Source organism: Eretmochelys imbricata, chromosome 1 (assembly GCF_965152235.1).
Source record: "Eretmochelys imbricata isolate rEreImb1 chromosome 1, rEreImb1.hap1, whole genome shotgun sequence".
In the NCBI taxonomy this organism is placed as follows: Eukaryota; Metazoa; Chordata; order Testudines; family Cheloniidae; genus Eretmochelys; species Eretmochelys imbricata.
Window position 1 is genome coordinate 14,350,288 of NC_135572.1, and position 7,397 is coordinate 14,357,684.

A 7,397-nucleotide genomic window follows, 5' to 3' on the forward strand; every position below is an offset into this window, starting at 1 on the left:
GAAGGTCTAACAAAGTAACTGCAACTCCAGGTGCAAAACTGGACCTGCAGCCCTGCAAACCCCTCCACTGAGAGCAGGGAGAGTGTTTGGTCCCAAAGCTCACCAACATTTTGAGAGGTGAAGGGCTGCCAGGTTGTGCACTAGAGACAGGCCCAGAGCAAATGGGGGAGTATAAACAGGAGTCTGGGGGATGGGGTGTTAGCGTGAGAGTCAGGAGAGTGGGAGCTAGTCTCAACTCTGATGTGCAACCTTAGGCAAATCATGTCACCTCGCTGTGCCTCAATTTCCCCACCTGCCCTTTCTCTGTCTTGACCACTACTATGCGGGGGCCTCTAGGTGCTATTGTGATATAATAAATACCTTAGAGTTGGGGAATGTTTTGATGCAAAGCCCAACTGCCTAGCTGGCCTGCAATGGACTGAACCAGAACCCTCGATCCAAACACTCCCTGGACTTCGGATGTGCTCAGTGCAGGGTCTGAAGAGTGCAGCTCTGGCCTGGCTCCATTATATATATTAGTGAATTCCGTTTTATCACTGACTCTACTACAGTAAATGAGTGACTTTCTGGTCGTAATCAACGAGACAAGGGGTGAAAATATTGGAGCAGGGAAACTGTGGGTCAAAGTCTGTGGCATTTGAAATGTATTCGTAACCCGTGGTCGTGGCCTTTGTGTACAGCTCAGAGAACCGACCCAGCTGAATGAGCTGGAAAGCACAAGAGTCTCACGTAAAACAAACCCTTCCCAACATTGACCTGACCTGCACTCAGCTGCCTGAAAGCTCTCTTCTCGCAACAAAGACAACGGGTGCATTTGTGGCTGGATGCTTCCGGCCAAACGTAAATGCACTTTCCAGGGGCTTTACATTACAGATTTTAAATTGATGCACTGTATGGGCTTTATGCTGGCTTCATTTAAACTGGAGGGGAATCACCCCCCCCCCCCTTTAACTGCAGTGGACTTTTCTTTAGAGCGAGAACGGCTTTAAGCACTGGTCAGGTCTCCGGAGACTGCCTGTGTTGAATCACAGCTGAGACCATGGATTAAGAGCACACTTCAAGTGCCCCAGACCTTCACCCAGAGAGTCGGGCTGCTCCAGCATCCAGCATTTTCATATCTCGCTTGGTTAATTAGGAGCAGAGAGCGCAAAGGCACTTATTTACTGTAGGGAAAACGCAGTCCAAGCGTTGGCAGGACCCTGCCTATTCTTTTCTGCAAATGTCCTTGAACTAACAGCAATGATGACGGTGTGGAAAAATACACACAGGATTCCTGCGCAGGGCCTGGAGTCAGGCCAAACTGTGCACAGCACAGGCTGTGCTGGAGGGGCCGAGGCGTATGCGGCCCGCGGAGGTGAGCCTCCACACGCGGCCCGCGGAGGTGAGCCTCCCAGCCCAGGTCGGCAGACGGGTCAGCACGGCTCGCCCTAGCGCTGTACAGACAGTTGGGTAGACAGCACTTTGCAGTGGCAGCTTAGGCTGGACCTCCGGCTCTGACACGTAGGGACGGGGGTGGGCTTAGAAGCTCGCCTGAGCCTGGGGCTGCTGTGTCCGGAGCTGGTGCCCAAGGTGCGTTACAGCAGCTTGAGGAGTCCTCGAATCACAGCCAGGGATTGGGGCAGTGCAGGGGCGCCCTGGCCCTATGTCCCCTGTGGTGGCGTTAGCGGGTGAAGAGTGGCGTAGGGGACTCTACACCGGGTCTATGACACTAGAGGAGTCTCCTGGCATTGCAGCGAGCACCTGGGAGATGGATTCTCCGCTCCACCCCATCCTCTTTGGGCCATTCGGATGCTGAGCAGCAACAGCCAGCAGAGAGTTCCCTGTTTGGAGAGGAGCTCCTCGATGGCGGAGGTGGCTCTGCCAGTGCCTGCACCCAGAGCGTGGCGAGAGATGGGAGGTTATTGGGAGTGAGCTGGAGGCAGAAGCGGGGGCCAAAGCAGGGCTCTGTCTCATCAGCTCTCCACTGATGTAAGTCGGAGCAGCTTCATGGCTGCTCCCATGCCAGGGCCAGGCCAGGACTGAATCAAGGAGCCTGAACTAGTTCCCGGAGGTACCTCCCCACTGTTACGGAGCAGGATGTAAGCAGTCTGGCCTAGTACTCAGAGCAGGAGTCAGGTCTAGTGGGCGGAGCAGGCATCCAGGTTGGGGAACGAAGCCAAGGGTCAGTATCAGAATCAACAGCCAGTTACCAGAGCCAGGGGTCAAGCCAGAGTCAGAACCAGGAATCGAAGCTGAGGGTCAGAGCCGAGGTCAGATGGCAAATGCCAGAGCCAGGGGTCGAGCCTGAGTCAGGATCAGAAGTCGGAGCCCACGGTTGGAACTGGTAACCAATGGGCAAGGCATCTGGCAGGAACTGGAAGGGAGAGGACCATGGCAGGAACAGGAGCGAAGGCAGGGGCGAGGCAGGAGCCAGGAGTGGAACAGGAAGCAGGAACAGGGTTAGGGTCAGCAGGCAGGCACAAGCAGGGTCCGAAGCAGGCTCAGCAAGAACAGGAAATCACCTTGTTGCTCGGACAAACTTCCTGTGCCTCCTTCTGGCTTAAATAGCGTGGTTGGACCGATCAGTGGAGCCAGGCCATGACAGCAGAATGCCAGGTCGTCCTCTTCCTTCCTCTCCCAAGCAGTGTTTATCTTCTCCTGTTACTCCAGAAAGGGAGAGGAGCTGACTCAGTCTCCACTGGTCTGGGCAGGCAGATTCTGGGGCTCTCCCGACACCTGTTCTTACTGGATCCCAAAGACACTAAGTCTCAGGAGGGGTAGGGGAACCGTCCCTCACTTTGCACCTCTTCCCTCGTTCATCAGCGGGTAAATCTGAAAAGCGATTGGTAAAATAACCCTAAAGCACCCCCATAAATACTCCAGGGGTGACTGCAGCACAGAAATCACAGTGGGCTGGAAGAACAGGGGCAGCTGCAGATATGCTTCCAGAGAGAGGCTGCAACCCTGCAGGTGCCTGGGCATTGCTGAACTGCAGTCAGGTGTCCGCATCACGTGAATCAGTATCACACTGGGGACTAATTTGCCTTACATCAAAGGCTGTGCGATGGGCACACAGAGTCAGATCTGTGCCACCTGGGCTTCTACAGAGGGGCAATCCCCAGGCATCATTTCTTCCTTTCATTCTAATTCCTGAACCAGTCAGCATGACTCCTGGGGCTTGTCTACACAGGGACGCTAAGGAGAGTTAATCTGAAATCACAAAAGGAAGGTATGAATTTAAAGTGGAGTAGTTAAAGTGCATTCGGCCCTTGCGCGGACGCTCTCATGCAGAATCAAAGTGGCCTTAATCTGGTTTATTTTAATTTAGTTGGAAGATATGAGTCTTGGAAACTCACAACATAGCAGGTTCTCAGATTGACTCAACACAGAACCAATGCAATCAGCTCTCCTCTTTCACTTGTTCAGAGCAATACTTATTCTATAACATCTCACCTTCTGTCACTGCTGCTGTGATGACTCCTGAACTTCCCACCCACACAGCTACCTGCGTTATAAAATTCCCTTTTCAGCTTGCGTGGCAGAGCTCTTCCCTGTAAACCAAGCCATTCTATTGTATTAGGAAGTTCAGTGTCATTTAAGACTTGCAAACATTATAAAAGGGGGAGAAATTGGGCTTGTGACCTTTTATGCTTCTTTGTGACAGATAGTGAAAGCTGGAAAGACTTTGTAAATAGGGCAGGATTCTGCTTGGTTTTTACATTAGAAATCCAGCTTTTGTCTGCCTGGAAGACTCTGTGATGACTGCTTGAAATTTTGTACAAAAGTTAAGAGAATGAAATGTGAGCAATTGGGAGGGGGAGAGATTTGTAGTCAATATGTTAAATTGTTTATATATGTGACATTATTTAACTGCAATGCCTGCTTACATTTTGGAGAAAAGGCAACTATATTAAAGATTCAATACACCCGGCCCTTTGATTCCGTGAGCTCCCAGCGAACATGCTGTGGGACTCCCAAAAAGTTCTCTGCCCCAACCAGACTTGCCTTTGCACACAGAATAGAACCGGTTGAAATATTTGTAAAAAATTGAAGACGCTTTGTAATTTTTGTGACCCGCCCCCCTCCCCACACACACACCATTTTTCAACCATCTCTTGTAAAAATAACATTAAGATGGGGGGAAAACTTTTAAAACGTCTTTTGAGATCTCTTTCTTCATATGCCAAAAAAGGTACAAGCATAATTTGTGCCCGTGACACTTCAACACTGTGCTGTAGAGAGCCCATCAGGAAGATGGTCCCTGCTCTACGGACCTCACAATGTGCTAGAAGCAGGGAAGCTGGGGTAAAGTGACCGATAAGAGTGCTTAGACACGATGGAAGCAGTTGCCACAGAAATATCTTAGGGCCAGATTCTGATACCCTGATTTAGTTGCACCATGCGTCAGTTCCATTGACTTCAGGGGACAACTCATGGTATAAAGTACTATTCGTTGGAAGACGATTAGAATCTCACATAGATCAATTTTTATTTTTTAATTAATATCCACTAATAATGATGGATTGATACACTTCCTGTGGGCATCATGGGAGATGTGAACATTAAGAAGGGACTTGACTACAAAAATGGTGGCAACATTAGTGATCAGCTAGACCTATTTATTTTTTTTTACACTTGTGTTACTGTCCAGAGAAAATCTCCTCCTCTGTATGGCCAGGAAGAAATAAATCACTGATGGAATAGTTAACATACTTAAGTACCTTACTTCTCCAGTTTTCTATAAACACGTGCTGTACGTTAGCCCTTTCGCCTGGAAAGGAGATGTGGAATAATTCCAGGACTCCAGAAGATTCATTTACAAAGCTTTCGCCCTTCAGTTGCTGACATATGCTTCATTTAACTGGAATGTTTACTGATGAACTTAGGAGAAAGGAGGACAAAGATTTCTGTGTGTACATAAAGGAGGAAGAAGGATCCATCAGCTTTATTAGTTGAAGTGAAAAGTGAAATCCCTGAACATTTTAGAGTGTGGATGATTTTTCATGCCACAAAATATATCACCTCTGGAATGTTATCGAGTAATTATATGTGGGGGTTTGTTCAGAGCTGGGATGAGATTTATTGCTCCCTCTGAACACAGAGGAAATGGCAGATTGCCAAAGCCATTTTGTAATCAAGCGGACAGAAGGTTGGAGCAGAAAGGGAAATAAGATACTTAGACAAAAAAGCTGCCCCTGCAAACATGGAACACCATCAACGCTGCATTCACTAACTCTTGTAGCTTACCCAGAAGTTCCAGTTAAGAAAACCTGTGCCATTGCTTGTCCCTGATCAACAGCAAACTAAATGACCGATTAGCCTGGTTAGAGATGATGGGCCTCGCTCTGATCTCGTTTACGCTGGTAAATTAAAATTAACTCAGCTGAAACCGACGACACTATAGTGGTGTAAAATTGCAAAAAGGTTGAAGAGTGCAAGACCCAGTACATCCGCCGAGTCACCCAGGGAAAGAAAGTAGGCTAAAAGTTCTAATGGTGTGTGGGTTTTAATATAGTTGCGCGCAGGTGGTTATTAATAAAAATACATTGCCAATCCCCACTGACGCCGGGAAGCCCCATTTGAATGACTGAATGTTGTGAATGAATAGGTGAGTGACAGAACCATTTAAGACAAGCAATGCGAGCCTTGTGCATTACACCAGGCACTTTGGTCATTTCTTTTAAGACCGGTACTTTAGCTCCACTGTTATTTCATAATGAACTAGCAGACGTTCTGTGGGCTAACGTAGAATCCCATTTAGCCGTAACCCCGTTGGAGACACCGAGTCATTTGGATAATTGAGAGTTTGACCAAACAGGAGTCTGTGAGTGTGGAATGAAAATGAGGACTTTCGATTTTCTTTTGCGAAAAAGCCCGAGAATGGGAGAGACACCTGAGAATAGCCAAGTGTAGACCAAAAGCAGGATAAGGAGCAACTGTGATGGATCTGCTAAGCAGGGGACTGCAACTCCCATCAGCACCCTCCCCACCACAATTCCCTTTCTCCTGACCAGCTGCCAGGAAGAGTCCTGATCCGGGAAGGGCTGAACTCTGCTGGGAAGCAGCAGGTGCATGGTGAGCCAGGAGCTGCAGAGAAAGCCCCCCTGGAGCTGTATGCAGAGCAGGGGCTGCTGAATGTTACAGCTGGGAGCAAGTCTGGGTGGGTCTTATGGGGAGGAGCCAGTGTGGAGGGGCCTGTGATGGGGTTAACATAGGCCGCGTGGGCCAATTAACCTATCAGGCTGCAAGCTGGGGGATATTTAGACTGAGAGGCGCACTCACCTGTGCAGGAACAGGTGGGGGGCATTTATAAAGCCCAGGAGCTGGTAGCAGGAAGGGGCTGTAGAGAAGAGGGCTGCAGTCATTCTCCCTGGGACAAGGGAGAGAAGAAGCTTTGGCCCCAAGAGGAAGGGTCTGTCTAGCGGAGCCAGGCAAGAGGGGTTTGGCTAGAAGGGCAGAGGATGCAAGCCTGGGATAGGCAAGGTAGGAAACAGTCCAGGGGAGCAGCAGGAAGCTTCGGGCTAACACAGGCCTTGGCTGCTGGAGACAGGGTCCCGGGATGGAGCCAAGAGTTGAGGGCAGGCTGGGGTTCCCCTAGCAGCCCCTGAATGAGTGACACAATCTGGGCCGTGAACTTCAAGACTGTCTGGGTCTCTTTGTTCAAGCCACTGAGGGAGCAGCTCGGCCAGGCTAGTGGATGTAAGGGCCGCCTGGGATCACGGGGAAGACTGTGGTAACAGCTGGGAAGGGCAGGACTCTTGTGACGTGGCCAGAGGGCTCAGCCATGAGGATGAGGCGCCGCAGCTCCTGAGGAGCCAGAGAGGGGGTGACGGAGTGAGACGATGGGCCAAGGAACCGCAAGAGGAGGGCGTCAGGCTGAAAGAGCTAATCCCCAGAGCAGCCAGCGGGAGGTGCCACGGAGCGGTGAATAGCGCACCCTGTGGCAGGACCCCCGTGAGAGACACTCACCTAAGGCTGTGTCTTCACCACACAGTTAGCTCACGTCAGAACTGGAGCGTTACCCCTAACTCAACACCCGGCCACATACACAAATCCCTAGCTTGAGTTAAATGGTGATTTAAACTCCCACGAGCTAGGCTGGCAGCGGGCAGGGGGGAAGGAGCTGAAGCTCGAGGGATGCTGATACTCAAGCTAGTAAGGCAGCGGAGAGGCAGCAGCTGGTGTTATAACTCAGCAGCAGCTGCCCCAGCCTTACCGCTGTGTAGCTCCAGGGCTGGTTGGCAGTGTGGCCGCTCTCGCTCGAGCGGGGTTAGCTCCGATGCAGTAACTCGAGTGTACTAGCTCGTGCTAACACTTGCAGTGAAGACAAGCCCGAAGGTGAGGCTGGCCTGGAAACCTGCAAGTGCCTATTTGCTTGACTTGAGACTAGACGAGAGAGGGCACGCAGACCGTGATCC